Source organism: Canis lupus, chromosome X (assembly GCF_003254725.2).
Source record: "Canis lupus dingo isolate Sandy chromosome X, ASM325472v2, whole genome shotgun sequence".
Lineage (NCBI taxonomy): Eukaryota > Metazoa > Chordata > Mammalia > Carnivora > Canidae > Canis > Canis lupus.
In genome coordinates this window covers 118,060,678-118,085,839 of record NC_064281.1, presented here as the reverse complement: position 1 = coordinate 118,085,839, position 25,162 = coordinate 118,060,678, and the positions used below count along the sequence as shown (strand labels likewise).

The 25,162-nt window shown below is 41.7% G+C and overlaps 1 long non-coding RNA gene across 1 annotated transcript; it reads left to right on the top strand.

The window, feature by feature from the left end:
* The first annotated feature begins 20,892 nt into the window (after positions 1-20,892).
* Positions 20,893-21,619, top strand: LOC112668564 (uncharacterized). The gene is made up of 2 exons (XR_003141719.3): positions 20,893-21,165; positions 21,353-21,619. It is a non-coding gene; the product is annotated as an uncharacterized LOC112668564 (long non-coding RNA).
* Positions 21,620-25,162: the final 3,543 nt, after the last annotated feature.

Here is a 25,162-nt window from a genome sequence, read left to right as displayed (position 1 = left end):
TCCCAGGACCCCAACATGGGGCTCAATCCCAGAACCCCGAGATCACGACCTGAGCCGAAACCAAGAGTCAGACTCTTAGCCGACTGTGCCATCCAGGCACCACTCTGTAATGTTTTAAGAAGGAGGGTGGCATGATGATCAGCTATGAATTTTAAATCGATCCCGGTGACTGCAGAGTGGAGCATCAGTTAGAAGGGGAATTGAGATAGGTAGAAGAGAGACCAGCTAGGAGACATTTGACGAGGCCAAGCTGGAATTAATGACGGGGTGGGGGCAGTGATGAGGGAAGCGAAGGGATGGCTTTAAGGATGTTAGGAGGTAAGATCAGCAGTACTGATCTGATGCGGAGGATGAGAGAAAGTCCTTTTTTCCCCTGCAATGCCTATGTAGTGCTTTTCCTTTGATTCATCCACTCATTGAGAAACATTTACCCAACACTGACTGCCTTGACACCCTTTTCTAGGAACTGTGCCCCAAGAGGTGTCTGCCCTCAGGGGATTCAGTCCAGTGGTAGAACTTGGTCAGGGTTTCAATCATGTGATAATCGCAATCAATATCTATGATGTGTTGACCCCTCCTGGCTGTGCCAGACACTTTACATATTCAGTATATGTCAAGTATGCATTGGGCCTTTGCATGTATGTTCATCATATGTACCTTGTTCCACACCATGGAGCCATTTGTAGCTCTGATGGAGGCGCTGGGAGGTTGGGGTGTGGAAAGGAGTCTAGCCCAGCACCCAGCGTCTGCAACTCTACATGATTTTGTGCTTCTCTACCCATCCCCACCCGCAGGAGATCTCTAATTGAGGATCCACACGTGCTCATGAAATTTCTCAATGAGACTTCTTTTTGTGCGAGATCTATGTGTAAGAGTCTCCTCTGAACCCCACGTCTTTGGTCACAAGTATTCTGGAGGGCACAGGCACCCATCATCATCTCCAACTTTCCATCCTCCCCCAGCAAGAGACCCCAGCCCAGAAGAGGTGCGGGGGCAGGAGGAGGTGACTTCAGCCCACTTCTGTGTCCCTAGAACACCCTGTAGCTATGTCATCACTTGAAGAAAGAACAAGAGGGGTTCATTCCCCACAAGCTCTCTGTGGATTTGAGAGCATCGCTCTAGGCCCTCCAGAAACAATGGACTGCTTCATTGGGGTCTGGACCCCAGTGGGCCCGGTGCTGAGACTTCTGATCATCCCATCTTCCTCCAGCCTCTTCTGGGTACCACTCCCCAGCCCCCATGTCTCAGTATGCAGAAACTTTGATATTTAGAAAGCAAGTCTTCATAATGAGGTCTGCTAACAGCCAGCCCGAGGTGAAAGCACCCCAGTGACCTCAGAGGGAAAGTTTTTTTCTAAATGACTCTTCGAGTTTCAAAGGAACCGGTACTGTACTTTTCATTTCACACATCACAAATTTACATCTTCAAAAGCTGGAAAACGTCAACGCCTCGGGAAAATACAGCGTCAGCTAATGCGGCAGCAGCTCGGTGGAGCGGCAGCGATCACCCAGGGCTTCCAACCTCCTGGACCAGGCGATCGGCAGGCTCCAGCACCCCTGACCTAGCCCAGGGTCATCCTCAACCTTCCGAGGAGGTTTCCAGAACAGAGGAGCCCAGCTGGCTTGTCCGTCCCCCTAACAGGGCTGCTAGTCCAACCGTAGACTTGTTTCCAGGGCGAGTCAACAATGAAGCCGTTGTGTTTCGCGGGCCGAGCCGGGCGTGGACGAGCTGGGCTTCCCACTGCGGCCTCACACCTTCTCGGGCCTTCCTCTGGGCGCAGGCCCGCTGAGAGGGCGGCAGCGGCCCGCAGGCGTTTCCTGAGCGCCTCCAGCTCCTTCTCAACATGCGCATTCACGGCCAGGCCATTTATCCTGCCTGCCACCTAGGGCTGCTGAAAACGTTCCTTTGACTTATGGCTTGAGCACTTCCTCAGAAAGTTGGGGACCCCAAGCGAGTTCCACTCCGAACTTTCTTCATGGAAAGGCTTTCATTGTTTATAGGCTGTGAAGTTTGGACGCCGGCCAATGCCGAAGCCAAAAGGCAGGCTTTCTCTGTGGGATTTGCCTCGATCCACCACCGTGATAAATATGCGGGGTTATTATCCGCATATTTGACTTTATATCAATGCTTTCTTTGTCTTTAGAGGATAGCCGTGCGGTTTGCAAGGTTCCACACTGTCCTCTGCCGTCCACTGGCAATCACATTTTCATTTAATTATTATGAGATTAACGCAGCCTCTTTTTGGGGCCCTAAACACGTCACACGGTAAAGAAAATCCAGACGTGTGGGGGATCGATAAGAATTAGCCATCTACTGGCCCTCCCTTCTAATTCCTGGAAGATGAGCCAATTATACTAACTTAGCAGGACAGAAAAGACAGACTTATCTGTAGGGCGAGGAATTGGTTAGCAAACAATAGGAGAGTCCTTTCACTTCTGGATTATAAACTGAGAGTGGTGGCAAAAGCTTTTCTGACAATATGTAGGGATAGTAGACATGGTGAGCCTGCTGTTTAGGCATTACATTGTTATCATTTAGGGGGATACGACGACACCCTCTAGGTACCTGGGTGCCATGTAAGAGGGATGGTTAGTGGTGGGAGGGTATCTCAAAAGCAACTTCTTGGTTGGATCACCACATTCTAGAGAAGTGTTTTTTTTTAAAAAAAAAAAACAACTTATTACTGGTTTATTATAAAGGATAGAACTCAGGAGCTGGTGGATGGGAGAGAGGCACAGGGCAAGGTTTCATAGGAATGGGGAGGTGCAGCACGGAGCTCCCATGCCCTCTCCAGACATGCCACCCTCCCAGCACCTCCATAAGTTCACCAGTGAGGGAGCTAGAGAAGTGGTTTTTAACCTTTTTTTGAGCCCTGGACCACTTTGGGAATCTGGAAGAACCTCTGGTTCACCTCCTAACCTCACATGCTTATATGCGCATATACACGCATTCACACATATACACGCATTCACTGAACTCCTAAAGACCTGTTCTAAAAGATCATGGTCCCCAGGTTAGAAACTCCAGTTCTACAGTATGGCCCTCGTCTTGAACTGTGTCAGGGTGTCAAAAATGAGCATACACTCACACTAACTGAAATGCCAGATGGTGGTGTCCAAAGCAACAAGTGAAAGGATTCATGACTGGCCTTCCTTCTTTCCAGTAGCCATAATGCTTTTGTGTCTCCTTCTCTGCATCCACAGACCGGGGAAGCAGAATCATGGAGCCAAATATTGCTCAGAGAGGTAGGCGGCCTGGAGGTGGGCGCTTTTACTCCAGCATCAAGGGAGTTCAGGGTCCCACAGCAAAGATCATCTCTTGAACCACCCCAGATTCAGGATTTTCCTCCCCTAGACAGTGCTGAGTACATGTGACAACTTGCACTTCTTGGAACTTGGTTTCCTATGCTTGTCAGAATCCCTTGAGGGACACATTCTTTCTCTAGATTGTGCCTATTGCCTGGAGCCCTGGAGCCATGTCGGTCTTCCAATTGTAGGGTGCCCAGAGTCTGAGTTTACATCTCACAGGTATGGAGAATGCAAGAGAGCAGAGGGTGGATCCAATCCCTGTTTTTCTTTTTTTTTTTTTTTTTTTTTTTTTTTTTTTTTTTTTTTTTTTTTTTTTTTTTTTTTTTTTTTTTTTTTTTTTTTCAATCCCTGTTTTTCACTACCTCCAGCAGTCCTAAGAGTTCACAAGAGCAGTCCTAAGAGTTCACAATAAAACTGGAAGGAGCTCCCGGAAATTTGATGTGCTTTGTGAAAATCTTGTATCCTTTGTGTCAACCCCGGCCCTGCACTATAGCTGCACTTGAGACAGGAGAGGAGGGCAGTGGTCAAGGCTAAAATATTCCCAGGTTTAATCCCTTCAGGACCTTGTGTAGTCAGGGAGGCTGTGATTTATCCCCAAAGTAACTGATTCAGAGAGTATATATGCACATTTTAATGTTGTGTGTTCATGCTACAGACCATATTTCTAGGTATGTTGCCAAAAATCCATCTGAACTATGTGCCCCACTGGCTTCCATATTTGAAGATCCACAGTGGTGGGCAGAATGGTGTAGTTGAGTATCAACTTTAGGGTTCGGGTCCATGGCCCCTTGAAACATTGGTATTTGGGAATGCTCTGATATCTAAAAACTTCTTCATTGATTCATGTAACCTAAGATAGTAGAAAGATACCTTCCTAAGCCAATATGAAGACTCTGTTGGCTTTTCCTGAACCTTCATGGGACAGGGTTGTTTTGGAATGCAGAGGCACCTGGGAAAATTAGGATAGTAGTGATGCCTGTGAAGGGAACCCCCAGTCCAGACTTTTATTCACTGCTGGATGAGCTGGACATCTGAAAAGATGGTAAGTATCTTAGAATAGTTATTACCTCCCTGTCAAAAGTTTGACAGTTGAACTGAGGCCTAACATTTCTAACAATAAGAGCAAAATGGTGCAAACTAATGACTGGTCCTGGAGAGAAAGGAGTGTCCGTGGCACAGAGCATGCGTCCCTGGGGCACTGCCTTGTATTTTCATTCTTTAGACTGGCCTTACACCTCATAAATCTGTCAGTCATTTCAAATAAAATTTCTGTTTGTGTTGGGAAAACCATTTCCAGCATTTTATATGAACTATCTGGCAAGCGGGCAAGATAATGGAGACTGTATTCCACATTGAAATAAGGAGAGAAAATGAGTTTTTATCTTAACTGATCATTTCTTTGCTACCTCTAATGCTGCACACCTATTAAAACACTAGTGTCACATTTCCTTCAGTTTGGAGAATTTAAGTTGAATCTTCTCATTTGGGTTGCCATCTGGTGTGCTACTAACAGTCTCAGAGAGTAAGAGGCCATCTGTTAATACTTTTTCCAGGAAGCTTTTTATAGAGCAGTGAAGTGGCAACTCTCAAAAACACATTGTAATGACTTACAAGATCTTGGGTATATGTGCAAGTTGAGGCTGATATTTTATTTCTACCAACACGTACTTTCTTCCATTGAACAGAGACAGAGGAATCAATAAATATAGCATATTTGCATGCAAAAAGATGCTTATTTCTGATACACAGGGAGCCACAAGGTTAACGAGTTATTGGGCTGACGGTATTTCAAAAGGAGGATTGTAAATACATACTGAGAAGTAATAATAATGGTGATGATGTTGATAGTAATTGACTGAACACTTGCTGTCTTCTGGCCTCTGTGCCAAGTGCTTTACATCCATTGTCTTATTTTCTCCTTACAATAACCCTGAAAAATAGTTACCATGCGATTTACAGATTAAAAAGAATCGGTGCTCTGGGGCGCCTGAGTGGCTCAGTTGGTTGAGCATCCATCTGACTCTTGGTATTGGCTCAGATCGTGATCTCAGGGTTGTGAGATGGAGCCCCACATTGGGCTCTGTGCTCAGCCAGAGGTCTGCTTGAGATTCTCTCCCTCTATCTCTCCCTCAACTTGCAAGCGTGCGCATGCTTTCTCTTTCTCTCTCTCTCAAATAAATAAATAAATCTTAAAAAAAAAGAATTGGTGCTCCGAGAGGTCAATGACTGATCCATGGCACAGAGCTCGTAGTAGCCAGAACTTGAACACACTGTTCTTATGTTTTTTCAGACCATGCAATAGCTATCTATGAGCTATACTTTTCTTTCTCGTTGTCCTGTGAAAGTTAGACCAGTGTCTTATTTCTTTTTTACCAGGTGGATACCAGCAACTAAACTTTCTATTACTAGAAATAAAGGTTTAGATAAATTTGATCCAGGACAGCTGATGGTAGATTAATAACAGTATGGGTCAGCATGGGTTAGGTTTTGATATAGTTACAAATAACCCTCAAATCTCAGTGGCTTAGCAGAAAAACCTATTTATTGTCCATGTTACATGCCTGACAGCTCACAGGAATTCTGCTCATTATGATCACTCACACTGCTGGAGCCTCCATCCTGATACAGGCTAGTTTCAAATATTTCAGCATTCCTCCTTCTGGGCACACAAGTGGTAGGATTGAAATTCCTCAACCCATTTGGAGAATTTAACTTGTATCTTCCCATTTGGGTTGACCAAGTTTTGGTTTGTGCCAATGATATGTGCAAGGAAATAAGGAAGGGCTGGTACCGTTGTGGTCATCAAAGCCTGTTGGTCAACCACTAAGCCACCCAGGTGCCCCTCTATTTAAGTCCTTTGCGCAGTTTTTAATTATTTGCTTTTTTACTATTGACTTTTAAGGGTTCTTTATATATTTTGGGTATTGACTCTTTATCAAATAAATGGATTACAAATATTTTCTCCCATTCGGTAGGTTGAAAATGTCTTTTAATTTTGTTGAGTGTTTCTTTTGTGTGCAGAAGCTTGAATGATGCACTCCCACTTGTTTAATTTTGCTTTTGTTGCCTGTGCTTTTGGTTGTCATAGCCAAGAAATCAGTGCTGAAACCAGTGTCAAGAAGCCCTTTCCCTGGGACGCCTGCGTGGCTCAGTGGCTGAGTGTCTGCCTTCAGCCTAGGGCGTGATCCCGGATGTCCCGGGATCGAGTCCCGCATCAGGCTCCCCGCAGGGAGCCTGCTTCTCTCTCTGCCTGTGTCTCTGCCTCTCTCTGTGTGTCTCTCATGAATAAATAAATTTCAAAAATTAAAAAAAAAGATAAGCCCTTTCCCTTAGTTTTTTTCTAGGAGTTTTGAAGTTTCAGGTCTTATGTTTAAGTCTTTAAATCATTTTGACTTTTCTTCTGTGTGTGCTGTAAGATAAGGATCTAGTTTCACTCTTTCACACATAGATATCAAGTTTTCCAAACACCATTTATCAGAGACACTATCCTTTCCCCGTTGCATATTCTTGGCACCCTGTGGAAGATCAGTTGACGATCTATGCGTGGGTTTATTTCTGGGCTCTCTATTCTGTTCCATTGGTCTGTGTGTCTGTCTTTATGCCAGTATCATACTGTTTTGATTACTGTAGCTTGTAATATATTATGAAATCAGGAAGTGTGATGCCTCCAGCTTTGTTCTTGCTTAAAATTGTTTTGGCTATGTGGAGTCTTTTGTAGTTCCATATAAAATTTAGGATTGCTTTTTTTTTTTCTATTTCTGTAAAAGATGCCATTGGGATCTTGATAGGGATTACATGAAATCTGTAGATTGCTTTGGGTAGTATGGCCAATATAGCAATATTAATTCTTCTAATCACTGAACAGGAGATATTGCTCCATTCCTTTGTCTGTTTTAATTTTTGTCATCAGTGCCTTAGAGCTGTTAGTGTACAAGTCTTCTACCTCCTTGGTTAAGTGTATTGCTAAGTATTTTATTATATTTTGATTATAAAAGTAATACATACACATTGCTGAAATTTAGGAAAATATGGCAAAGGTGTTAAAAAGGAAAAACCACTAATAATTGCTAATGATCCTATTCAAATAAGAAATCACTTCAGCATTATGGAAAACAACTTTTAGTTCTTTTGGTATGCTCTGCACACCATGCTCACCCTCCTAACAAATCAGCCCCCTTTATGTGCAGTAGTGGTAACTTGTAATATCTCTTCAAGGCACATATTGAAATTCGTAGTTATATATTTATTTGTGTATGTATATGTTGAATACAACTGCTGTACTAGAATATAAATGCCAGGGGCACAGGTTTGTGTTCTTGCTCACAATTGTGTCCCTAGAGCCTACTAGAGTGCTTGCCACATAATTGGTGCCTGATAAATATTTATTGAATAAATGAATTATATATATACACGTACATGATTTCAAATCATATAATTGAATTTTCTTCTATTAAAATATCACAGTATTTATATTTCAACTATCTTAAATTTTTTGCTTTTAGAAGTTTCCCAATATATTCAAAACAGACTCTCTTATTACATTTGAAATAATCCAATGGTGGAGGTGTTTATATATTTTAAACATATATATAGATACTTAAATTGAGATTATATTTTAGTACTATTTTGTAGCATGCTTTTCTCACTTTACTGTGTATTGTATTTTACTCAACAATATATTGTATTTCATAAGTATTTTTCTTATAATTTTCACATTTTTGTCAATTAATTTTTGATGGCTGCATGGTAGTTTTTCCTCTAGATAATGGACCAAGATTTCTTTTTTTTTTTTAAAGATTTTATTTATTTATTCATGAGAAACACAGATAAAGAGGCAGAGACATAGGCAGAGGGAGAAGCAGGATCCCTGTGGGGAGCCTGATGCAAGACTCAATCCCAGGACCCTGGAATCACGACCTGAGCTGAAGGTGGATGCTCAACCACTAGGCCACCCAGGCATCCCTGGACCAAGATTTCTTTACCACGTCCTTAGTGTTGCCTATTTATACTGTTTTTAATATTTTACTCCTATAAGTACCATTGTATATTATGCATACTTTCTTGGGAACTGTTCTGATAGATCCATTGAATAATTGGAAGTTCTAGATCAAAGTGAATGAATTTCTTTAAGGCTCCTGTTATATTGCCAAAGTGCACTTTAGAAAAGTTGCACTAATTTTTATCATCATTCCCAATACATTATTGGAGTGTACTTATCTCTGCATCCTCACCAACCTCACATAATTTTTTACTTTTTTCCAATTTCACAGATGAAAATATATTTTGTTTACATTTCTTTGTTTACTAGGTGAAGTCATACATTCTTTCTCTCCTTTCCTTCCCTCTGTTCCTTCCTGCGTCCTTCCTCCCTTTCTCTTTCTCCCCACTACCATCTCCCTCTCTCTCCCTATTTTTCTCTCTCTCTTTCTTTTGCCATTTGTAGTTTTTCTGTCCATCTCTCTTGCCAATTTTTTTCTTCTGTTGGTGTCTTTTTTCCTGCTTGTTTGTAAGAGCTCTTTACATACTTTTAAAAAAAAGATTTATTTATTTATGAGAGACACACACACACAGAGGCAGAGACACAGGCAGAGGGAGAAGCAGGCTCCTCACAGGGAACCTGATGCAGGACTTGATTCCGGACTCTGGGATCATGCCCTGAGCTGAAGGCAGATGCTCAACCGCTCAACCACTGAGCCACCCAGGTGCCCCAAGCTCTTTACATATTAAGGGTATTGACTCTTGTCTCTCACACATATTACATTTCCCCCAAAATCTGTCATTTCTCTTTTATTCTTATTTATGGTCACATTGAAATAAATTTACAACTTTGGGGTCGTCAAAACTAGGGATCTTTTTCTTACAGCTTCCACCTACTCATACTTAAAGAATTATTCCTTCCCTTGGGATTAAGTATTTGCCTTAATGATGCCTAGCTTATGTTTACCCCACTGGGTAAACATTTGACATTTAACTATTTAATTCATGGTTATAGGGTATTTATAATCGTATAGAAGAAGAAACAGTTTTCCCTCTACCCTTCTATTTCTTGGCTGAGAACCCCTGGTACTAAAAGATTCATATAAGAAAATAAACAATCTGAATTACATGCATGCACGTATGGGAGCCCTACAAAGAGACTCAAGAGGTGGCCAGACTATTGAGGTTAATATACCATCCGGAGCCAGGGGCTTCAAAGAGGTGGGGCAGAGGCAACTCACAGGAAGCTGAGAAGAGAAAATGTTTAGTAAACAAAATTTGCCTGGTTGTGCAGATAAGTCTCTAGAATGAAAAAAGGATTTCTGGGAATAGCTCTCTTCTTGGTACAGGCCACCTTTCTAATGTAAATTTCCTTTAAGAAAGGGTCACTTCTACTCTGTTTTCATTTTTTTTCTACTTTGTTTTTAGAGTTTCTCCTGTGTCTGCAGTTTCTTAAAATAATTAGCTCAAAATAATCCCGATGCCAAAGTGGTGTATTTGGGGGTGGCATATTCTGCTACCCTCAAAAACATATAGTGTAAGGTATTGATTCACTTTTTTCCCCTCATATTTAACCAATTCTACTAGCTCTCCTTACTCACTTGGATTTCAAATCCTTTGTACTAAAAGTGGAAGTTTCTTCCCCGTATTCTAAAGGTTTTATTGTGAATGAGATTTTCTTTTAACATTGTATCTTCTAACTTGTTATTGCTGGCATACAGAATACTATAAATCTTGTACATTTACTTCATAACCACCTAACTGAATTATCCTAGTAGTTCTTAGAGTTCATCTCCTGCATTCCTCAGTAGAAGGAGAATGTGATGACATATTTCCTTTATTTTTCTTGTTTCGCTATGCATATAGCTATGGAAAATTATACAAAATTGGGATCATACAAAACAGAAAATTTTTATACATATCTCCATTTAAAACAGTGACCATTGCCTCACTGACACCCTATTACTTTAAGGGAACCCTAAGTTTAATATTTGCATAAAATTCCACTACACTATACTATAGTGTAATACACTATAATTTTAAAAGTTACAGTGATACACTATATTTTAAATAGATACACTATAATTTATAATTTAAAAAGTTTTTGTTCCTTTAAGTTTATTTCTTAATTTGACTCTTGATTTTGAAATGATTCCAGATTTGCAAAAAATTGCCAAGTAGTACAAAGAATTCTCATATAGCCTTCATCCAGCTTCCTTAAATGTTAACATTTTATGTAATGATAGTACACGTATCAAAAAATCAGAAAATTAACATGATGCGATATTATTAAGCCATCTGTAAACTAATCTGTAGACCTAGGTGGAAGGTCTACAGATTGATAAAAACAAATTCATAAAAACAATTTTATCAATTGTGCCACTAATATATTTTTTTCTCCAGCATACAATCTGGAGCACACATGGCATGTAGTTGTTGTGTCTCCTTTGTCTTTTATGAATTGGGACAGTCCTTAGGCTTTATTTTTACTGATTCTGAAAATTTTGAAGAGAACTGGCCAATTATTTTGTAGAATGTTGCTCAATTTTGTCATCTGAGGTTTCCTTGATGATATTCAGATTTTGAATTTTTGGCAAGACTATCACAAAAGTGATGCTGTGCCCTTGATAGAACATCATGTCAAGAGGTGCATGATGTTATGTCCCAATACCAATGATGTTAATGTTCATCATTGTCAGGTTTCTTCACTGTGGAGTTACTATTTTTCCCTCTGTAATTATAAATATCTTATGGTAATATATTTTGAGACTATGTAAATATCCTGTTTCTCATCATACTTTTATCCACTAATTTTAGCATCTGCTGATGATTTTTCTTGAAATAATTATTACTGTGGTGTTTGCCAAATGGTAATTTTCTATGTCCATCATTCCTTCTAGTTATGAATTGAAAGAGCTTTCCTTTCCCTCTCATTTGTTTATTCAATCATATATATCTCTCAGTGCGGACTCATGGATATTTATTTTTACTTTGCGTTATACTCCAATACTACTTTCTTTATCTTGTTGCTCAAGTCGTTCCAACTTTAGCCATTGAGTGCTCTTTCACATTGACTCCTGAATTCCTTTGGCGTGTCCCCATCTTTTTATCCTTTGAGATTTCCTACTTTCTGCTACTACAAGATGCTCCAGGCTCATCTTGTACATTTGCTGCCCCAGTCCATTCCTCCAAAAGAATGGTATTTAGAAATCAAGACCTGGGCACTAGGTGTGCTTACTGCTATTGGAGCCATTGCTTCCAGATCCTATCAGAGGATAAGCTAGGAAGTACATGTGTGTATACATAGATACACACATATATGTATTCAGATGTATATTGTACATCTAATATTGTACATCAGGTCATGATCCCAGAGTCCCAGGATGGAACCCCTGCATTAGGCTCCTTGCTCAGCAGAGAGCCTGCTTCTCCCTCTGCCCTTCACCCCACTCGTGTGCTCTCTCTTTCAAATAAATAAGTAAAATCTTAAAAAAAAAAAAAAAAAGAATAGCTATTAGAGGGGCACCTGGCTGGCTCAGTTGGTGGTGCATGCCAACTCTTGGTGTCAGGATCATGAATTTGAGCCCCACGTTGGGTGAGGAAATTACTTAAAAAATAAAATCTTTAAAAGAAAAAAAAGAGTTATTAGGAACTCATGTATGTGGATTTTAAAAGTTGCCTTCCTGACACCTATCAAAATGGAGATATAGATTTTATTCTAATATGATTAATACTATTCACAGGTTTTTCTAATCATCAAACACCTATGTATGCCTACAAAAAAACTTGCCCAGTCATAGTAAGCTAGTCTTCTACTATGTATTATCCTTCAGAATTGCTTTGCTAATATTTTCTTTAGAATTTACACTTCTATATTCACAAATTAGATAGGTTTTCAGTTTTTGGTTTTGGTGCTTTGTCAGGTTTGAATGTCAGAGTTAAGGTGGCCGTATTAGTTTCCTGTGGCTGCTGTATCAAGTAATCCCAAACTGGGATCTTGGAACAACAGAAATGCATTCTTTTGCAGTTCAGGCCAGAAATCTGAAATGAAGGCATAGGTATGGTTGGTTTCTTCTGGCAGCTCTAGGGAGAATCTGTTCCTGGCCTCTCTCCTGCCTTCTCATGCTTGTCAGCAATCCTTGGTGTTTCCTGACTTGCAGCTCCAAACTCTGCCCCTGTCTTCACATGGCCTTCTCCTGTATGTCTCTCCATGTCCTCTCCTCTTCTCAGAAGCACACCGATGATTGGATTTATGACTCACCCTAAATCCAGAGTGATTCCATCTTGAGATCCTTAGTTAATTACAACTACAAAGACTCTACTTCTGAATAAGATCACAGTCTGAGGTTCCAGATGGATGTGAATGGGAGGGGGCACTATTCAACCCACTAAAGTGGCTGTCAAATTGAGTGGATAAAATTTTATTTTATTTTATTTTATTTTATTTTATTTTATTTTATTTACAGTTTAGAACCAGAGTTTCTTTTCAGTTATGGTACCTTAACATCTGACTGTGAGGTTTTTACATACTACATTTCAGACTTCAAATCACTGCTGCTGAGGTACCATATTGTAGTTTTTGGTATTCCTTTATCGTTTGGGTTATTGAGTGCCTCAACCATCTTTACAGTTTTTCCCTTGGCTAATTGTATTTTGTCATATATAAATCTATAAATCACATATCATCATATAATTCAAAAGTGTTTATATGTTAATCTTTGCAGCAGAATATGTTTATGATATAGATAGATACGGTTATAAATATTGGCATCTGGCAATAAGCTGACATCTGGTGTGTAGTACTAACTTTTTATTAATTGATTTATGTTCATAATTGGCTTCTGCTTACTACATAAATATCACTCTCATTTTTGTTTAAAAAATTAACCTTACATTTGTGATGGCTTTAATAGGGATTAAATGGCTCTAATCAGCTCTCGTCATATTAAAGAGCTGCTATTTTCACTATATGTCATAGAAAGGCACCTCAACTCAGTCCTGATACTGTCCCCAGAGGGGCCATTTGAGTTCATAAGATAAGTTGAATTTCAATGGGCATCTAAGTCCTCCTCTAGACATAGGGAAAAATGTGACGACTGCCAAGAAGATCGAAGAGTGGGAGTTTGGCAAGCTCTGCAAGGAGAATGCATGACAGAAGGGGGAATGGGAGAGGTATTCAGTGGCCCAATGCCAACTTGGGGGGTGACCATTCCATGAAGGGTTTGCAGGATGGGAGTATAAGCCCCTACCCTCTCTTGCAGAGACCATGTGAATGTTCTAAATCTTTTCTGTCTTTGCTGTGGTCTACATCCAGCCTCATTAGCAATGCTGGTAATGCTTCCCCCTTACCCCAGAAGATCATTCCCAATTCATAGCTTTGAGCTCAGGAGACTATAGGAGACAACAAGGAAACATAGGAGAGAAACCGATGACTCGTGGAGGCTCATCTGGCTGGGAAGGGTATTTAACTCAACCTACTTTTAAAATTTTTATTATTTTTTAAAGATTTTATTTATTTATTCATGACAGACACACACACAGAGGCAGAGACATAGGCAGAGGGAGAAGCAGGCTCCATGTGGGGGGCCCAATGTGGAACTCAATCCCAGGACCCCAGGATCACGTCCTGAGCCAAAGACCAATGCTCAACCGATGAGCCACCCAGGTGCCCCTAATCCAACCTACCTTAAATCCTCCCAAACAGAAGAGAACCAGTCAAGATTGAGAAACTGAATCAGGTACTTTCTTTGACCATTGCTGCTCCACTTTTTGAAAGAAATACATGGTATATGTTCAATGTATGTGGGACAAGTGAATACTTCTTGATTTCCTCCACAGTAATCACTGGGCACCATTTCTTTAGCAACCCACCTCTTGCCTACCTGAGTTAGCTCCCTTAACCCTCACAACAAAGGCAGATGAGCCCAACTTCAGAAGGTACTGCGAGGCTCCAGGGATATAACCACTTACCATGTAAACCACTTACCATTGTGAGTAGCTATTAGGAGGCTGATTTTGTAGATGAGGAAGCGGAGGCCCAGAAAGGTTAACAAACAACTTGCCCCAAGTCCCGCAGTTGGGAAATCGTAGTGCTGGGATTCCAGCCTGACTATCAGGCTCAAAGCCCATGCTCTCCCCAGCATCCTATGCTAGAGGGAGATGGCTTAGCCAGTATGGAATAAAGAGACTCTTTAAAGGCTGTCTACCCCGGGAGCACATTAAGCTGCTTATTTGGCTGTGCTATTTTGCTAATTAATTTGGTGCTTGCTTAAAACCAATACAAAATGATTGTGGTGAAGTTTTAGAGTTTCCAGAGGAGAGATTGTTTACATTTGGCGCAGCAGCACCAGCCAGCGAGAGAGAGGAAAGGAGATGGAAGAGGAAGGAGGCAGAGGCCTTCGCTGTGTTGCCACGTGCCTGGTTTTCAAATTAGACATTCCAAAGTCTTCCATCAGGGCGGTTTGGTGTGTCCATCTAGGCAGTTTTCCACTGCTTGGAAAAGACACAAAAGCTTTTGTTCATCACGAAAGAATTTTCTCGCTCCCACCTACAGTAATTGCCAAGAATGAAATCTGTTACAGTCATTCCAGAGAAGAATGATTGCCTTTCTTTGCCTAACGCCACGTAGTAGATTCAGGGCCAGCCTGAGCTGTTTTGCAAAGGCCACAGCTTCCGGATGGGGAGGGCAGCGCTGCTGTGGTTTCAGAGCTTCCTTTTAGCCAAGTTCTCTCCGGGCAGGGTCCGGGGTGCTCCCGCCACCATAAAGATCTGCGTGCTGTTGGACAGGGCCATGCACCTCCCTTGCTTCTCAGCTGTGTGATCCAAAACCCACACCAAAGAGATTTGCTCTGCGGCCTGCACCAGGCCAGTTTGTGGTAGAAGCAGGACTTGAACCCAGAGCTCCTCACTCCGGTGGGAAAACGGAATCCTACCTCACTGAGGAGTGTTTTTTTTTTTTTAAATTTTATTTATTTATTCATGATAGTCACAGAGAGAGAGAGAGAGGCAGAGACACAGGCAGAGGGAGAAGCAGGCTCCATGCACCGGGAGCCCGACGTGGGATTCGATCCCGGGTCTCCAGGATCATGCCCCGGGCCAAAGGCAGGCGCCAAACCGCTGCGCCACCCAGGGATCCCGTCACTGAGGAGTGTTGAAAGAGGTAGTGAATCAGACGTGCTGGATAAACTGTCAGGGGAAACCAGAGGACAAACCAATGAAGAACTTGGAGGAACAAAATGTCAAAGGAAGCCCGAGAATTAGGGCAGAGAGTAGGGTCGGAGTAACTCCAGGCAAGGTTACTACTAATGGAAATCCAGTAGCTGCTGCTTCCTGAACGGACCACAGTGTAATACAACTGTGGCTTTAATTCCACATAAATAGAGGTGAAAATCCACTATAGCTTTGGAGTCACTTGTGACCTCCAGAGTGTGTGCATTCAGGGTACGGGCTTTGCTCAGCCGTACAATCAGCTCATTCTCTACCTGGGAATCCATGGGCTCCTTTGGGTCTCAACTTTTTTTCTTTTATCTTTTCCTTGCGTCCAGGCCAGCTCACTGCACTGCAGATGGCCTTTTCGCTAATGGCCTTGTTTTCTGTTGAGTATGTGAGACATTTTTCAGGTAATGAGGGAGGGGGCCCCGTTGCAAGAAAACGTACCTGAACACATTCTTGCCCCACTTTCCCAGCCTCTAGTGTTCCCTCCATCCAGTCGTCGTCACTTGGGAATAATATTTCTGGGTTTTGAGGTGCCTGTCAGCCCTTGCTGGATACCAGGGAGTCCTCCCTCGTGCAAGAATTTTTGGATGTTGAGATAAAGGACACATAGGCACCAATGTGTGTTGTGGTAGGCTCAAAAAAAAAAAACAACAACTCCTTGAGGCATCAGGCACTAATCCCTGGAAACTTATTGGAAGGTGTTGCCATATTGGAAGAAAAGGTCTTTGGAGATGTGATGAAGTGAAGGATCTTGAGATGAGGACATTATCCCGGATTATTCTGGATGGGCTTTCAGTGTAGTCACCTGTATCCTTGTAGGAGGGACACAGAGAGGAGGTGATAGGAAGATGGACAGGGGGAGAGAGAGAGATTCATCCAAAGGCGCTAGTTTTGAGGACTGAGGAGATGCAGCCACCAGCCAAGGAATGCCAATGACTGTGAGAAACAGGCTAAGAACTGATTGCTCCCTGGAGCCTCCAAAGGCAGTGTGGTCCTGCTGATACCTTAATTTCAGACAGGTGAAATTGACTCTCCAGACTCCAGAACTGTGAGAAGACATATTTCTCTTGTTGAGACTGCTGAATTTCTAGTATTTTGTTACAGCAACCACAGGAAGCTGGTACAATTGATCACTCACATGATAACCTGCCCAGGGATTCCCCAAGGAGAAGGGCTCAGGTTCCCTTTTGGGGGTAACAGCAGCTTTGGGTGCTTGTTGTCACGAGGGGTTAGAGCTGGAGTGGGAGTTTGTGCGTGGACACGAGGCCTCTCGTGATTAGAAATTCCCACTGGGGCCAAGCGACAGAGCTCCAGACTTGTGTGGATATGGGGCAAAAGGGAACAGAGGAGGGATGAGGCTTGAAAGCTCTCAGCTGCCAAAAAATCAAAATGCGGTTAGAGGCTTCATTTCCAATGACCATAGGGTTGTTGTGTGTGTGTGGAGTTAAACCAGTAAAACCTTTATAACAGGGCTTGGGGACAGGGCTCAGCACAGATGAATTCCTAATAAATATCACCCACTATTACTTTTACTATTTTTAAAAAAGATTTTATTTATGAGAGACACAGAGAGTCAGAGACACAGGCAGAGGGAGAAGCAGGCTTCTTGCAGGGAGCCTGATGTAGGACTCAATCCCAGGACCCCAGGATCATACCCTGAGCCGAAGGCAGATGCTCAATCATTAAGCTACCCAGGGGCCCCTACTTTTACCACTTAAAAAATCATGTATTTTTTTTCAGTTTCCCAAGCCAGTCTTGGAGTCCTCACGAGTCCAGTTCTGAAACTCCCTGTTTCCTGGCTACGCTTCATCTCCAGGGTAAGTGTATCAATTCCTATGTCCCCAGACTGACCTCTGCCATGGACCTGTCCCCAAGTTCCAGATGGCGAGATCCAATTCCCTACTCACCATCTGTCCACCGACCTCTGACAAGCATCTCAAGCTCCACAGGTCTAAACTGGCCCCGTGGAATTGCCCTGCAAACCCTGCTCTCTAGACTCCCCACCTGATGCAGTCACACTGCCACCCTTCTTGTTTTTCCAGCCAGGGACCCAGCTATTACCCACAGTGCCCCACAACCACTCCAGTCATCACCAGGCTCAGCTGATCCCAACTCCTTTCTATCCCCATTAGCTACTTCATTTCATCCCCTTAAAGTGCATCGGGCCTGTAAACTCCACCCGATGTCCCCAAGGAGACTTGCATACCAACTCCAAATCTCTATGTCAGTGGTCATGGCCGTATTTTAACATCACTTGGCTTTGATTTTTAAATTATTAGGCTATGCCCCCAGACAAGGGTGGTCAGAACCTCTAGGGTGGGCTCAGACACTAGAAACTTAAATCTTAGGTGATTCCAAAATGCAGCCAAGGTGGAGGACTGCTACGTTGGACCTGAGGTGAGAAGCTGGGCCCTGATGCCAGAGCAAATAAACAGAGGAGATGGACTTTAGCGCTGGGCTAGAACCACATGGTTTCCCAACAGCCCGCTCTTCTGGCTGCAGTGGGAACAGTAAATAAACACACTTTTCCTTTTCTTTCTTTTTAAAAAAAATTTCCACAGCATCATATTTTATTTTTATTTTTTAAAATTGTGGTTAAAAATCACAAAGCATCAAGTTTGCTATCAATCATTTTTAAGTGTATAGTTCAGTAGTATTAACTGTATCATATTGTTATATAACAGATTTCTAGAATGTTTTCATCTTGCAAAATTGAAACCCTGTTTCATTTCATTTCATTTCATTTCATTTCATTTCATTTCATTATTTCATTTCATTTCAATGTTTCCCATTGGACAGCAATTCTCCATTCTACCTTCCCCACATCCCCTGGTGACCACCATTCTCCTTTCTGTCTCTATGATTTTGACTACTCTAAGTACCTCATGGAAGTGGAATCCCATAGTATTTATCTTTTTGTGCCTGGCTTATTTCACTTCGCATGATGTCCTCATGGTTCCATGTTGTAGCATGGTTCAAAATCTCCTTCCTTTGTAAGGCCCAGTAATATCCCATTCTGGGTATACTGACTGCGAACCAGTTGTTCAAAGTAGTTGTAACACTTTACCCTCCCTCCAGCAGACTATGAGAGTCACAGTTTCCAGGGAGATATTCTCAAGGCGGTGAAGGACAGTGAGTTACCCTGGTGAGTATAAAATCTTCTGTTTAGATTCAATGAATAAGTAGATCCTGGGTTATCTTGGGGACCCGACAAAAGTGAACTGTATTATATGGCTTCCTTGTCTTCTTCAGCACTGGTTTTGGTGATTGTGATGAATGGAAATGGCAGTGTTTCTCAATCTTGAGACCACAGGACATATTCTCAAGAATGCACAATATATTCTTGGGGTCTTCATATATTGTGGATATTTCATATAAATGGAATCTTATAATATGTAGTTCTTTGAAACTGACTTCTTCACTTAACATAATGTTTTCAAAGTTCATGCATATTGTAGCATGTATTAGAATTCCATTTATTTTATGACCAAATAATATTCCACTGTATGGATGTACCACATTTTAGATATCCATTCACCAGTTGATGGACATCTGAGTTGTTTCTACCTTTTGACTCTTGTGAATAATGCTGCTATGAACATTTGTGTACAAGATTTTGCGTGGATATAGTTTTCCTTTCTCATGGGTATATGCCTAGGAGGGGAATTCCAGGGTCAGGTGGTAATTCTATGTTTAGCTTTTTGGGGAACCGCCAGACCACTGCACCATTTTACATTCCCACAATCAAGGTATGAGGGTTCTAATTTTCTACAACCTCACCAATACAGGTTGTTATTTTACTTTTTTATGATTTCTATCCTAGTGGGTGTGAAATGGTATCTCATTTTGGTTTTGATTTGCATTTCTCTGATGGCTAATAATGTTGAATATCTTGTTATGTGCTTATTGACCATTTGTGTATCTTCTTTGGAGAAGTGTCTTTCAGGTCTTTTGACCACTTTAAATTGAGTTGAAAGATTTCTTTATATATTCGGGATAAATTTCCTTTATGGATATATGACATACAAAATTTTTCTCTCGTTTTTGTGCATCCACTTCTGTCTCTTCACTTTCTTTCTTTCTTTCGTTCAGAACACACATGAGGGAGAGGAGGAGAGGGAGAGAGAGAGAATCTCAAGCAGACTCCACACTCAGCATGGAGCCGGACACAGGGCTTGATCTTGTGACCCTGAGATCATGAACTGAATCAAAATCAAGAGTTGGATGCTTAACTGACTGAGCTATCCAGATGCCCCATTGTCTCTTCATTTTCATGATGAGGCCCATTGAATCACATTGTTTTAATTTTTTAAAAAAGATTTATGTATTTATTCATGAGAGAAACAGAGAGAGAGAGGCAGAGACACAGGCAGAAGGAGAAGCAGGCCCCATGCAGGGAGCCCGATGCAGGACTAGATCCCGGGACTCCAGAATCATACCTTGGGCCAAAGGTAGATGCTCAACTGCTGAGCCACCCAGGCATCCCCACATTGTTTTAATTCTGATGTCAATTTATCAAATTTTTCTTCTGTTGCCTGGGCCTTTGGTGTCATACCTAAGAAACTATTGCCTAATCTGGGGTCATGAAGATTATTGCCTATGTTTTCTTCTAAGAGTTTATTAGTTTTAGCTCTTATATTTAGGTCTATGATCCATTTGGTGTTAATCTGAGTATATGATATGAAGTAGGGGTCCAAATTCATCATTTTGTGTGTGGATATCAAGTTGTCCAGACACTATTTGTTGAAATAACTATTCTTTCCCATTGAATGTTCTTGGCACTTTTCTCAGAAACCAATGTGTCTCTAGATATATGGACTTATTTCTGGACTCTCACTTCTTTTATATTAATTTGTTGGTCTATCCTTATGCGAGTACCACACTGTTTTGACTGCTGATAAAGCAGTAATTTCATACTGTAGAATAGAAAACTGAGGAGATCTACAGGACACTGGGAAAAAGAGATGGGGGGGGTAGGAATGTTTCCTGGTAGTAGCTAAGAAGTGAATGATCATCAAAATGCATAAGAGAAAGCTGTTGAAAAGAAGTGGGGTGATGAGCGTCTCCATAGAAAAATACAGTCACATTATCTTGGAAGCATCTTACGTAAGACATCCAAAATATTAGGCAAAGGTGAAAGATGGGAGTAAACAGAATGAAACAAAGAATGAGAATGGCTATAGGGCAGGGCTTGGAGGAAACACCCTCTCTCTGCCTGCCAAGTGTACAGATAATGAGAAAGGATGGTTGGTCAGTTCAGGAAAACTTGAAAGGGTTGTTGAGAAAATAGCCACTCTCCCCAATCAGAGCATCTTGATTTGCCCAGCAGCCCCACCCCCCCAGGGAGGGGTCAGGACTGGTGCTTTGTGATGTCTAAGGCCCCACCCACCCTGCCTTGTCCCCTGTTGGCTGAGGCAAGTGCTTACCTAACAAACAAAGGGTGTGGCTCCTCAGTTTATTGCTAAGAGACATTTTGCAGTCTGGTCAGAAGCTCTGGAGAAGACCACTGGGAGGTTTCAACATGGCAAGAGTTACCAGAAAGCCAGTGGAAACTACCGCAGTTATGCATCAACCAACTCTGAGAGCAAAACAATTAACTCCAAGGGCTAAGACAAAGAAGACAAGGAAGAGTGACTGTCGACCCAAATCCGTTGATAGTAGCAAGGTAAGACCACCTCCCCCAAGTGCCTCCTCTTCCCATTGATTCCCCTCCCCCAAGACTCCTACCCTTTCCCTGTGTGGCATAAGTCCCCTCAATAGCTTTTGCCCCTTCTCATGAATCCTTTCCATTCAGTCCCCATCTTCTTCCTCCAACCCACTGCCCTTCTGGAATCACCCTATTGCTCTTGCAGGCCAAGAAAATACAGAAGGGAATAAAGGGGCTGCTCCACGGAAATTCAAAGAAAAAATCTTCACATACCAGTACAACCATCCCAAGGAAGGTGAAGAGAGTGAAGAAGGCCAAGAAATTTCGGCCTTTGACGAAGATGGACTAGGATCCTTGGCCCAAAGTATTGAGGCCAGGCCCTAAATACCTTTCAGTGGCAGACCTACAAGGTACAACACCATCATGGAATAGAGATGGTTGTTATTAAAATAAAATCAACAACCTTTGAGAAGCCCCTTATTTCTGGAGGTGTGTGTGTGTGTGTCTGTGTGTGTGTGTGTGTGTGTGTACATGCGCGCAGGTTGATCATGAAGAAGATGGGAAAGAAGGGAAGAGACAGGTTGTGAGGAGGGAGAAAGTGAGGTTTTAGACGGTTGGGGGCCACAGTAACAGGTTCACAGTTAGCCAGACATTATGGATAAAGACTGGTTGAGGACCGAACATAGAAGACAAATTTCCATTCTTAACATTTAACCCATAGGCAAGGAGGAAAAAGTGCTTGGTGTGTGTGTGTGTGTGTGTGTGTGTGTGTGTGTGACAACATCAATGTTTAGATTGCCAAAACCTGAATGGGGAGAGGTGTTGGGTGAAAGGGTCACCCCCTAATAAAAGGTAGACAAACCACCTTTAGGCCACCTACTTCATAGAAGTATTTGCTTCCCCCCCACTATGCAGGAAACAACTAGATGCCCTCAGAACCCTAAATGCATCTTACTAAAAGTTATTTGATGGCATTCCCAAGGACTAAAATAATGGTGTTTAGATACCACAAACCCAATATAAATGAGGTCACTTTATTGCTAAGAAAATTTGGGATGTAGCAGTGTCCTATCTGGTTGGGAAATCTTTGTCCAATCATTAGCAGACCCTTAAGCTAGAAGAAGAGAGACTTTAGTGGCTACACACCACAAAGAATACAGATTTCAAAGAATTAGTTCAGAAAAGTCACCAAACAACAACATACCCCAATAACTGGATATTCACATGCAAAGAAGGAAATTGGACCCCTCCCTCATACCATATATAAAAAAATAAATCAGAGACCTAACTTATTAGAGTTAAAACTAAGTCATATATCTGATAAGGAAATAGTATTCATAATATATAAATAACTCTTTAACCTTAATAAAAAAGAGAAGTCAATTAAGAAATGAATAAAGGATTTGAATAGATATTTCTCCAAAAATATACAAAAAGGACAGTGAACTCATGAAAAGATGCTCAATCTCACTAGGCATTAGGGAAATAAAAATCAAACCACAGTTAGGTACCATTTCTAGACATTTTTTTTTCTTTAATTTAATTCTAACATATTTAATTGTAGAGTCTCATGTCACAAGTTTTTTTTTTTAAATTTTTTTATTTATTTATGATAGTCACAGAGAGAGAGAGAGAGAGGCAGAGACACAGGCGGAGGGAGAAGCAGGCTCCATGCACCAGGAGCCCGATGTGGGATTCGATCCCGGGTCTCCAGGATCGTGCCCTGGGCCAAAGGCAGGCGCCAAACCGCTGCGCCACCCAGGGATCCCCCCATTTCTAGACATTTTTAAACACAAGTAGACACCCACTAGGATGGCTGTTACTTTTTTAAATGGAAAATAACTCCTGGTGAGGATATAGAGAAATCCTCATGCATAGCGACCCCCATGCATTGTTTTTTGTGATGTAGTTGGTGTAACCATGGTGACTAGTTTGGCCTTACCTCACAATGTTACATACAGGGGGCTCCTGGGTGGCTCAGTGGTTCAGCGTTGGCCTTTGGCTCAGGTTGTGATCCTGGGGTCCAGGAATCGAGCCCGCATCAGGCTCCCCACAGGGAACCTGCTTCTCCCTCTGCCTATGTCTCTGCCTCTCTGTGTGTCTCTCATGAATAATTAAAAAAAAAAAAGTTACACATAGAGCGGCTATACGAACCAGCAAATCCAGTCCTACTTATCAGAGAATAGAAAATATATGACCACACAAAGACTTGAACACAAGTGTTCGTAGCAGCAATAGTAGTAATAGCCAAAAAATAAAAACAACCCAAATGTCTATCAATTGAAGAACAAATAAAATGTGATGCATTCATACAATGGAATATTATTCAGTGATTAAAAGCAGTGATGTACTCATACATATGACAAGTTGGATGACCTTTGAAAATATGATGCTAAGTGAAAGAAGCCAGACACAAAAGACCACATATTATATGAGTTCATTCACATTATATGTCCAGAAAAGGGAATCCTACAGAGGCAGAAAGTAGATTAGTGTTGCTTAGAACTGGAGTGGGGGAGGGATGAAGGAGCATGAAGGGGGGATAGCTAAAAGGTACAGGGTTTCTTATTGAGGTGATGAAAATGTTTTAAATTCAACTGGGGTGATAGAAACTATTGAATTGTCCACTTTAAGTGAATTTTATGGTCTGTGAATTACATCTCAGGAAAGCTGTTAAAAAATCCACAGGTGGGACCTCTGGGTAGCTCAGTCGGTTCAGGGTCTGCCTTCAGTTCAGGTCATGATCCTGGGGTCCTGGGATTGAGCCCCACATCAGGCTCCCTGCTCAGCAGAGAACCTGTTTCTCCCTCTCCCACTGCTGCTCACCCCCACCCAACACTCATGCTCTCTCTCACACTCTCACTCCCTCTCTTAAATGAATAAATAAGATTTTTTAAAAAATTTTAAAAAATCAACAAAAACTCTCTGTTTTCTATACAGTTGCTGGAGGGGAGGTGGGTAGGGGAATGGGGTAAATGGGTGATGGCCATTAAGGAGGGCACATGGTGTAATTAGCACTGAGTGTTATATGCAACATATGTTATATGATGAATCACTGAACTCTACCTCTGAAACTAATAATATGCTGTATGTTAGTTAATTGAATTTAAATAAAAAATCAACAGGAAAAAGTCTCCAGCAAGGGTGCACTCTATTGATTTAGAGTCTTGTGCCAGGGTTCTGGTACATCTGGACCGACAGTCCCACTGGTCTGTTTCCAATGGGGAAAGAAGACATTTCCAACAAGGAAATTGGGGTGCTATTACCAAAAGATGGAAGGATGGATGCTTAAACCCCTCCCCAAAATTATAATTATACTTGCAATAAAATCCTAACATAATACCATGGCCTGCCAGGCCCTACATAGCTTGTTTCCATCTGCCTCTCCAATGTCACCTGCTACTACTCTTTCTTTTCCTCCTTAGCCTCCTTGCTGTTCCTCAGACAAACTAAGCTTGTTCCTGCTTCAGGGCATTTTTATCAGTTGTTTCCTTTGCCTGCAGTGCTTTCCTCCCAGGTCTTTGTAGGGCTTCCTCCTTCTCATCATTCAGTTCTCAGCTTAAGGGTCATCTCAAGAGATGCTTTCTCTGACTCTCCTCCCTCCAGTTGCTACTTTGTCTTCATAGTCATCTGTCATTATTTGATGACATTTCCACTATGCTTCTGTGTTTACTTCTACTCTTCTCCCTTGATAGAATATAAATCCTATGAGATCAGGGACCATGTTTGTTCCATCCATCATGATAGTCCCAACATCCAGCATGGGGCTTAGCACATGGTAGAACCTTGGGAAGTGTTCGTTAAATGCATAAGTAATTAAAAACCCCCAAATTTAATGAAATTAATTTTCTACACCATATGCTGTCACCTTTTTTTGGACATAAGCAATGGAAAGAAAGATGGATGGTGAACAGAACCCTGAAGAGAGGAAAACTTAGGATGTTCAGAGCTTGATCATAATTGTTCTGTGCAGTGACAGTACCAGAATTTCCTGAAGTCCATAAAGAATAGAAAT